Consider the following 10788-nt stretch of genomic DNA (forward strand, 5'->3'; position numbering starts at 1 on the left):
CTGAGGAACCTATGCAATGTCATCTCACGGTCTTCAAAGCTTTGAAGAAGCTAGCAGCCCCCCCCAACGTGAGTGCTGGGTGCGTCGCCGCTGCCCCTCTTCCTCGCGCTGGCTGCAAAGGGCTGGTGCGGGGAAAAGAGCATCGGCAGACACCCCCCAGCCTCTCATCCTGGCCTCCAGCAGGTGGGGAGGGGGAGAAGAGGATAGGCGCCTCCTTCTTCCCTCCACCCTCACCTGCTACAGCAAGGGACAAGCTCTCACCGGGCTTCAAGCCCCAACAGGATGCTCGCACCATCCCTACACACACACACACACAGGGATAGAGGAAGAGAGGGACAGTGGGTGGGAAATCAGCAGAAACAGGGAGAGTTTCTGCTCCTCCAATGAGAGCCTCCGTCTTTAAGAGCAGGAAAACAGCACAGCTCTCGAGTAGGGATGTCAGAGAATTCCACCATGGATCTCGGTGAGGCCGAATGCCAGTGCATTCGGCCCCCTGAAATCCATGGTGGAACGGCCTGCCATCCCCCCCCCCCCGAGACGAGACTTACCTGGGGCGGATGTTCCGGATGGCGGCAGCTCCAGTGGTGGCTTCGGTGGCGGCGGCAGCTGGATTTCCAACCAGCTGCCGCCGCCATTTGCAGTCTAGTCTTTTTTTTTTTTTTTTTTACATAGATGTGATAGGCTATGTAAAGAGTTACGTAGCCTATCACGGCTGGGTTAAAAAAAAAAAAACCCGTATGCAAATGGCGGTGGCTACGGCTGCCGCCATTTGCATTCCTTATTTTTGGCCGTCTTAGTCTAAATAAATATTTACATAGACTAAGACGGTGAAAATAAAGGGGCACGCAAATAGCGCCCGCTACGCTATTTGCGTTCCCCTTTCTTTTTTTCATCTTAGTCTATGTAAATATTGACGTAGACTAAGAAGGCAAAAAATAAGGAACGCAAATGGCGGTGGCCGTAGATGCTGCCATTTGCGTACGCGTTTTTTTTTTTTTTTACCAAGAGCCCTCCATGGCCAGAAATCCGGCTGCGGACGGCCCTGGCCTGGGCCTGGCCGGCTGCTCTGCAGAGCCACTGCGGAACACAGCCGTCCATCAAGGATTCCCGGGGGGAGGACTGGATCGCCTCCCCCCCGTCGAGGATTCTGGGGGGAGGGACAGAACGCCTCCCCCCCCATGAACAGACAGAATCCGCGAAAAGGTGACTTTCGTACATCCCTACTCTCAAGTGTGAACTGAGCTCACGCATTCGATTAAGAACTGCAAGGGGAAAATGGGTGAGTGTGGATAATCACGTTTTAATGCGAGTGTGTTTAACCCGACAGGACCCCGACTTCGTTGCGATGATGGGCGCAATGTAGATCAGCCCCTAGTCTTGTGCTTTGTTCTCACTATACAACAGTTAGAGTGTACTATCTATCTTTGTTGATACATTCCCCCTCCCTGTGTGACAGACCCAGGGCAGTTACCCCCATCGGCCCTCCTAAAGAAGGACCTAAAGGAAAGTTTTGTTGTTGTTCAGTCGTTCAGTCGTGTCCGACTCTTCGTGACCCCATGGACCATAGCACGCCAGGCCTTCCTGTCCTGCGCTCTCTCCCGGAGCGTGCTCAAGTTCATATTCATTGCATCCGTGATGCTATCTAGCCATCTCATCCTCTGCTGTCCCCTTCTCCTTTTGCCTTCAGTCTTTCCCAGCATCAGGGACTTTTCCAAGGAGTTTTCTCTTCGCATTAGGTGGCCAAAATATTGGAGCTTCAGCTTCAGTATCTGTCCTTCCAATGAGCAGGCAGGGTTGATTTCCTTTAGGATGGACTGATTTGACCTCCTTGCAGTCCAGGGGACTCGTAAGAGTCTTCTCCAGCACCACAGTTCGAAAGCATCAATTCTTCGGCGCTCAGCCTTCCTTATAGTCCAGCTCTCACAGCCATACATTACTACTGGGAAAACCATAGCTTTGATTAGGCGGACCTTTGTCGGCAAGGTGATGTCTCTGCTTCTTACTATGCTGTCTAGGTTTGCCATAGCTTTCCTCCCAAGGAGCAAGTGTCTTTTAATTTCATGGCTACAGTCACCGTCTGCGGTGATCTTGGAGCCCAAGAAAGTAAAATCTGTCACTGCTTCCATTTCTTCCCCTTCTATATGCCAGGAAGTGATAGGGCCAGATGACATGATCTTAGTTTTTTTAATGTTGAGATTCAAACCAGCTTTTGCACTCTCCTCTTTCACCCTCAACAAGAGGCTCTTGAGATCCTCTTCGCTTTCTGCCATTAGGGTGGTATCGTCTGCATATCGGAGGTTGTTGATAATTCTCCCAGCAATCTTAATTCCGACCTCTGATTCATCCAACCCGGCATTTCTCATGATGTACTCTGCATATAAGTTAAATAAGCAGGGTGACAATATGCAGCCTTGTCGTACTCCTTTCCCAATTTTGAACCAATCGGTTGTTCCATGTCTGGTTCTTACTGTTGCTTCTTGACCCTCGTACAGGTTTCTCAGGAGACAGGTAAGGTGGTCTGGTACTCCCATCACTTTCAGAATTTGCCACAGTTTGTTGTGATCCACACAATCAAAGGCTTTAGCGTAGTCAATGAAGCAGAAATAGACGTTTTTCTGGAATTCTCTTGCTTTCTCCATGATGCAGCGAATGTTGGCGATTTGATCTCTAGTTCCTCTGCCTCTTCTAAACCCAGCTTGTACTTCCGGTAGTTCTTGGTTCGCATACTGCTGAAGCCTAGCTTGTAGGATTTTGAGCATCACCTTGCTGGCATGTGAAATGAGCGCAATTGTGCGGTAGTTTGAACACTCTTTGGCGTTGCCCTTCTTTGGAATTGGAATGTAAACTGACCTTTTCCAGTCTTGTGGCCACTGTTGAGTGTTCCAGATTTGTTGGCATATTGAATGCAGCACTTTAACAGCATCATCTTTTAGGATTTTAAATAGCTCAGCTGGAATACTGTCATCTCCGCTAGCTTTGTTGTTACTAATGCTTCCTAAGGCCCACTTGACTTCACTCTCTAGGATGTCCGGCTCAAATTCAGTGACCGCACTATCATGGCTATCAGGGACATTCAGATCTTTCCTGTATAGTTCTTCTGTGTATTCTTGCCACCTCTTCTTAATCTCAGCTGCTTCTGTTAGGTCTCTGCCTTCTTTGTCCTTTATCATGCCCGTCTTTGCACAAAACGTTCCCTTGAGATCTCCGATTTTCTTGAAGAGATCTCTAGTCTTTCCCATTCTGTTGTTTTCCTCGATTTCTTTGCATTGTTCATTTAAGAAGGCCTTCTTGTCTCTCCTTGCTATTCTCTGGAACTCTGCATTCAGTTGGGTATATCTTCCCCTTTCTCCCTTGCTTTTCACTTCCCTTCTTTCTTCAGCTACTTGTAAAGCCTCATCAGACAGCCACTTGGCTTTCTTGCATTTCTTTTTCTTTGGGACGGATTTCGTTGCTGCCTCCTGAACAATGTTACGGACCTCCGTCCATAGTTCCTCAGGCACTCTGTCTATCAGGTCTAATCTCTGAAATCTATTCCTCACCTCCACTGTATATTCATCAGGGATATGATTTAGGTCATACCTGAACGGTTTAGTGGTTTTCCCGACGTTCTTCAATTTAAGCCGAAATTTTGCAAGAAGCAGCTCATGATCTGAACCACAGTCAGCTCCAGGTCTTGTTTTTACTGACTGTATGGAGCTTCTCCATCTTTGGCTGCAAAGGACATAATCAATCTGATTTCGATATTGACCATCTGGTGACATCCATGTGTAGAGTCGCCTCTTGTGCTGTTGGAAAAGAGTGTTTGCTATGATCAGCATGTTCTCTTGGCAAAACTCTATTAGCTTTTGTCCTGCTTCATTTTGTACACCAAGGCCATGCCTGCCTGTTATCCCGGTGATTTCTTGACTTCCTACTTTAGCATTCCAATCCCCTATGATGAAGAGGACATCTTTTTTTGGTGTTAGTTCTAGAAGGTGTTGTAGGTCTTCATAGAACCGATCAACCTCAGCTTCTTCGGCCTCAGTGGTTGGGGCATAGACTTAAATTACTGTGATGTTGAACGGTTTGCCTTGGATTCGTACTGAGATCATTCTATCATTTTTAAGATTGTACCCCAGTACTGCTTTTCCCACCCTTTTGTTGACTATGAGTGCTACTCCATTTCTTCTAAGGGATTCTTGCCCACAATAGTAGATATGATGGTCACCTGAATTAAATTCGCCCATGCCTGTCCATTTGAGTTCGCTGATTCCCAAGATGTCGATGTTCAATCTTGCCATCTCATGTTTGACCACCTCCAGCTTACCTTGATTCATTGATCTGACATTCCAGGTTCCTAAACAATATTGTTCTTTACAGCCTCGGATTTTCTTTTCACCGCCAGACACATCCACAGCTGAGTGTCCTTTCGGGTTTGGCCCAGCTGCTTCACTCTTTCTGGCGCTACTTGGAAATACCCTCTGCTCTTCCCCAGTAGCATATTGGACACCTTCCGACCTGAGGGGCTCATCTTCCGGCGTCATCTCTTTTAGCCTTGTGATACGTTCCATGGGGTTTTCTTGGCAAGAATACTGGAGTGGGTTGCCATTTCCTTCTCCAGTGGACCACATTTTGTCAGAACTCTCTGCCATGACCTGTCCGTCTTGGGTGGCCCTGCACGGCATAGCTTATGGCTTCACTGAGTTACGCAAGCCCCTTCGCCACAACAAGGCAGTGATCCATGAAGGGGAAAAGGAAAGTTTATGTCATAATAAATTTGTATTTTTTTGAGGTCTCACAAGACTCATTGTATTTGTTGCAACAGACTAATACAGCTTCCTTTCTGGAATAAGAACATATTGGCTGGGTTCATACATAAAGCTAACTAATTCTGTGCTACCTACAGGCAGGTAGCACAGAATTGCAGGGATGGTGTCAGGAAGGCTAAAGCTGAGAATGAGCTGAGGTTAGCGAGGGATGCTAAAAACAACAACAAGGCTTTCTTCAGCTACGTGCATAGTAAAAAGCAGAGGAAAGAAATGGTGGTTCAGCTATTAAATAAGGATGGCAAAACGATAACAGATGACAAAGAAAAGGTAGAAGTGCTCAATTCCTACTTTGGCTCAGTCTTCTCCCAAAAGAGGGTCTATGACCCCCCTGGCAAAGGTGAAGTACAGGCTGAAGGGGCAGGATTGCAGCTTGAGATCGATAGGCATATGGTCAAGGAACACCTAATGACTTTGAATGAGTTTAAATCTCCAGAGCCAGATGAACTGCATCCTAGAGTAATAAAGGAACTGGCAGAAGAACTCTCAGAACCACTGTCTATTCTCTTTGAGAAATCATGGAGGACGGGGGAAGTGCCAGATGACTGGAGGAGGGCTAACATTGTCCCTATCTTCAAAAAGGGTAAAAAGGAGGAACCTGGGAACTACAGACCAGTCAGTCTGACCTCAATCCCTGGGAAAATTCTGGAGCAGATGATAAAGCAATCCATCTGGAAGCACCTTGAAAACAATGCTGTGATTACTCGAAGCCAGCATGGATTTGTCAAAAACAAGTCCTGCCAGATGAATCTGATCTCATTTTTTGATCAAGTAACCTCCCTTGTAGACTGTGGGAATGCTGTAGACATCATATACCTCGACTTCAGCAAAGCTTTCGACAAAGTGCCCCATGATATCCTGATGAGCAAACTAGCTCAAAGTGGGCTAGATGAAACAACGATCCAGTGGATCCACAGTTGGCTACAGAATCGGACTCAAAGAGTGCTTATCAATGGGACCTTCTCAAACTGGGGAGAGGTAACGAGCGGGGTACTGTAGGGCTCAGTCCTGGGCCCAGTGCTCTTCAACATTTTTATTAATGACTTGGAGGAAGAGTAGGGATATATTAAACACCTACCTGGCTCTGCGCCAGGCAATCTGCGGTGGGGGGGAGGTGCTCTGTCCCTCCCTCTGGAATCCTCGATGGGGGATGAGGTGATCTGGTCCCCCCACCCCGTAATCCTGCCCGGCCAGCTCTGTTCCGCAGCCAAGCTGCAGAGCCACCGGCCAGCTCCAGCAGCCCGCAGCGCTGCTGGACATCCGGCCGCTAGGCAGGTAGCCGCCATTTGTGTATGCTGGGTTTTTTTCCCCCCTGCCATGATAGGTTACGTAAATACTTACGTAGCCTATCACGGCCTCTGCAGGGACGCAAATGGCTTCCCGGCCTTAGCTGTGATAGCTACGTAAGTATTTACGTAGCCTATCACGGCTATGAAGAGGAGGAATCGAATGGCGGCCGCATGACGGCCGCTATTCGCAAAGCAGCGCGGATGGGAGCAGGTAAGTGCTCTGTTTCATGCGCCTTTTGTGGGTTGGGGGGGCGGGGGCTTCGTTCTGCGATGGATTTCGGGGGACCGAATGCACTGGCATTCGGCCTCACCGAGATCCGTCGTGGAATTCTCTGACATCCCTAAGGAGGAGGTGCAGGGAATGCTGATAACATTTGCAGATGACACAAAATTGGGCAGGATAGCTAATACTTTGGAAGACAGAAATAAAATTCAAAGTGATCTGGATAGACTAGAGCGCTGGGCAGAAAACAACAGAATGACATTTAATAGGGATAAATGCCAAGTTCTACACCTAGGAAAAAGAAACCAAATGCACAGTTACAAGATGGGGGAATACATGTCTCAACAACACTACAAGCGAGAAGGATCTTGGGATTGTTGTCAATCACAAGCTGAATATGAGCCAACAATATGATGTGGCTGCAAAAAAGGCCAATGCTCTTGTGGGCTGCATTAATAGAAGCATAGCTTCCAAATCCTGGGAAGTACTAGTTCTCCTCTACTCAGCACTGGTTAGGCCTCATCTGGAGTACTGTGTCCACTTCTGGGCACCACACTTTAAGAAGGATGCAGACAAACTGGAGAGGGTCCAGAGGAGGGCAAAAAAGATGATCAGGAGACTGGAAACAAAGCCCTGTGAAGAGAGACTGAAAGAACTGGGCATGTTTAGCCTTGAGAAGAGAAGACTGAGGGGAGATATGATAGCTCTCTTCAAGTACTTGAAAGGTTGTCACAGAGGGGAAGGCCAGGATCTCTTCTTGATCATCCCAGAGTGCAGGACACAGAATAATGGGCTCAAGTTACAGGAAGACAGATTCCAGCTGAACATCAGGAAAAACTTCCTGCCTGTTAGAGCAATACGAGAATGGAACCAATTCCCTAGGGAGGTGGTGGGCTCTCCCACACTGGAGGCGTTCAAGACGAGGCTGGACAGTCATCTGCCAGGGATGCTCTGACTTGGATTCCAAGAGAGCTTCGGCTATTGGGCGGTATAGAAATGAAATAAATAAATAAATAAATAAATTCCTGCATTGAGCAGGGGATTGGACTCGATGGCCTTGTAGGCCCCTTCCAACCCTACTATTCTATGATTCTATAATAGTATGGGTTGTTGAATTCTGGGTTGTTGTGCTGTGCAAACTCATCCACAGTAACAAACCATGGCTTGTTAACTACAAACAACCAAGAAAGAGAACCCATGGTTTGTTGCTAGGTTGTGAACTCTGGGTTGTTTAAACGGTGTGTTGTCATTATGTGTGAACCCAGTTGTTTCGCTAAGCTACAAAGGCAGCAGGCCTTTGTACCCTGCCACCTTTGTACCCAGCCACTCTCCATGTTAGTACTACAGCACCGCAAAGGCATTTGGGATACAGAGAAGGAGTGAGCGAAGGAGGGGGGAAACAAACAACCCAGGAACTGAGGAAACAAACAGTCGTTTGTTCGATCATCTGCCAGACAAACCCTGGATAGGGCAACAAACCATGGGTTAATGCTATGTGCAAACCAGGTAATTGTTCCTTGCTTTATTTTCAGTAGCTGCTTAAAAAGTGATGAAATTCTAATTTGAAGCAAAAAAAAGTGTGTGTGTGGTGAGGGGAAGTCCCCCACACAAGTCAGCTTCTGACCACTTTTAATAGGTTCCCATTCTAACAGATCTGCTTTATGTCTTAAATCAGAAATGCTTTCCATCTTAAACCCATTGATTTAGAAGTAAAGCCCATTCAGTTCAGTGAACTTACTTCCACATAAATGGGATGGTATCCCAGCCTTCAGCTGACTCTTGTGTTAGCATTTAGCATGTTCCACAACAATTGCCTGCTTCCCCCTGCCCTTCCCCCAAGCAATTTTTCAATCGTAAGATAACCCAAATGAAGGCCATAATGTAGGCCTGCAGCAGACCAACATTCCAGGTAAATGAGTAGCTTTCAAGGAAAAACTATGCTGTTTTTCAAACGCTTGACATTTTAAAAATACAAGACCAGAATTGAAACCTTCAACAATATTTCCATGCTTATATATTGCAAGCAGCACAATGCTGTACAAATGAATACATCTGGGATTATTTTCAAGTTGTTATTTCTCACTAGGGAAAATATTTAGAAACAGGGCTCAACTTTTGGGCTGAAACTACAAAGGGGCCATCTATCTTGATGCTTTTCCAGCTCTTTTTTAATGGCTTTCCTGATATTGTATGGTGACTTTACTGCCCTGGTTTGAATGCCCTTAAATTCACTAGCAGTAAGCATTTGTGTTGGGTATATTCCAGTTTTCAGATCTGGTTTGTAGCATTTATGGCCCAAAGCTAATAAGGGCACTCAGCATTTTCTTTTTAAAAAGACGGAGAAATATCTTTTACCATGAAAAGGGGGAAATGTTTTGAAACTTAGGCAACTGACTTACAGTGCAATCCTATACTTGTCTATTCAGAAGAAAGACCCACTGAACTCCTGGGTAAGTTTATGAAGTACAGCTGTGCACAAATGGCCTCTCAAAATTCTCCACCCTATATGCTGGCATAGAAACTGGTTAGACAATTTCACCTAATTTCTCCAGCGGAAGGAGAAATGCTCGAATAGTTTCTCACAGCTAGAACTCGCTATTGGCAGGACTCGTAGCACAGCTTCTTTGCTTTTTCCTCAGGGTTTTTGGCTTTTTGTACTGACACTGCAAGTGGCAACAGCATCAATTATGTTGGTAGCCTAGCCCCCATCTTGCATCCTCCCCAATGCAGATGTGAGGGGGACACTGTTGTGCCCAGCTCCAGGAAAGAGTGGAGCTCATGCTGTGCCAAAACCTGTCCTCCAATTTCCTGAAAGTTTTCTTCCCCCATGAAAGAGGCTTCCATTTTTCTCCATCATTCTCAGGGCATTTTATTTTGAATTTATTTTGGTGGTGTTTATGAGCTTACCTAATCCCTGCGAGGTGGCTAAGGGTGCTGTGTGTGTTTTATCTTCCTATTATACATACATCTGTCCATTGCTCTGCAGCCTCCCAGGCTGCCTGAGCTTCCTGATCTGAAACAGCCCTATGGGAGGTATTACCTCCCGGTGTCTTCCCCAGGGCTTTAATTGAAATGCAGGAAGCCAAGGAGGCTACAGGCTGCTAGCAATATGATTATACAGTGAAAGATAGAACACCACCACACATTCCTCAGACACCTCATAAATAAGGTAAATAAAAGAACCCTGAGCCCAACTGATGATAATTTCTCCAAAATTTTCTTTTCCTTTTAATATTCTTTTCAAAAGCAGTTTCTTTTCTATCAAATTGAACAAGAATGGCTGAAAAAAGCAGAAGAAATTTTCGTCACAGCACTAGTATAAAGGATCGCAGCCTTAACCAGCCTTAACCAAAGGGACAGAGACTTTGGTAAATGTCAGGGAAAGGAACAATTTTTTTTTTTCTGCTTTTAGATTTCAACGTTGTTCCATGTTGAGGCTTTTGTGCACACGGAGCTTTTGCATGAAGTGCAAAAAGTGCACTTTTATAAGGGCCATGGCTCGGTGGTAGAGCACCTACTTTGCATAGAAAAGGTCCCAGATTTGATCCCTGGCATCTGCAGGTAGGGCTGGAAAAATTCCTGCCTGAAACCCTGGAGAGCTACTGCCAGTCAGTGTCGATAATACTGAGCTAGATGGACCAAGGGTCTTTCTCAGTATAAGGCAGCTTCCTATGTTCCTTGCATGCTCAGACATCTCAAGTGGAGGGAAGGATTACACACCTTTCTAGATGCAGAGCACCATCAGCATTATTACATCTGTGAAAGTGTATTCAAATGTTTAGAAAAAAGAGCACATGGTACAGTCCTTAGAGCTAGGATTGGGAATCTGTGGGTCACATGTAGCCCTGGCTTAATTTCATGTGGGGTAGCACAAACACAGAGAGAAGAACAGGATGGCACAGAGAGAAAAGAGTTATACATTCCTACAATGCTGCAGATTCTGCCCACTATTGGCTACACCTCTCAAACGACTTTTCCCATGAGTCAACAGCCCTTCATAGGAAAATGTTCCCCGATCCACCATCTGTATAGGATTCCACTACTGAATACAGGTTGGAGATTGATGGCTTTTTTGAATAGACACCCTGCCTCCCAGGCAAATATCAAATACAGCCTTGCCTGTGCAAACTTAGCATATGGAGAAAAGATAGCTTTAGTACTCTTCTTTTGACATGTTAACTTTCCAGTTACAGGGAGGTGGGGGTTTTTTTGCAGTGGGTAAGGGCATTCAAAACTGTGATTTTTCACTGCATTCTGTAAGCACTCTGTCACATGCTCTTTCTGAATAGTCAAGTCAGCTCTAAAAAATCAGGACACAAATACAGTATTTATTGATTGATTTGATTTGTACCCTACCTTTTACCAAGAAAAATGGTGGTCAAGGCAGCTTACAATCATGAATAAAAAACGATTAAAACAATAATAAACAAATGCATTAAAACACAAAAACACAGCAATAAGAGAATAAAAA

The sequence above is a fragment of the Heloderma suspectum genome, chromosome 5, assembly GCF_057233095.1.
Source record: "Heloderma suspectum isolate Gila_16-S chromosome 5, 16-S_ref, whole genome shotgun sequence".
Lineage (NCBI taxonomy): Eukaryota > Metazoa > Chordata > Lepidosauria > Squamata > Helodermatidae > Heloderma > Heloderma suspectum.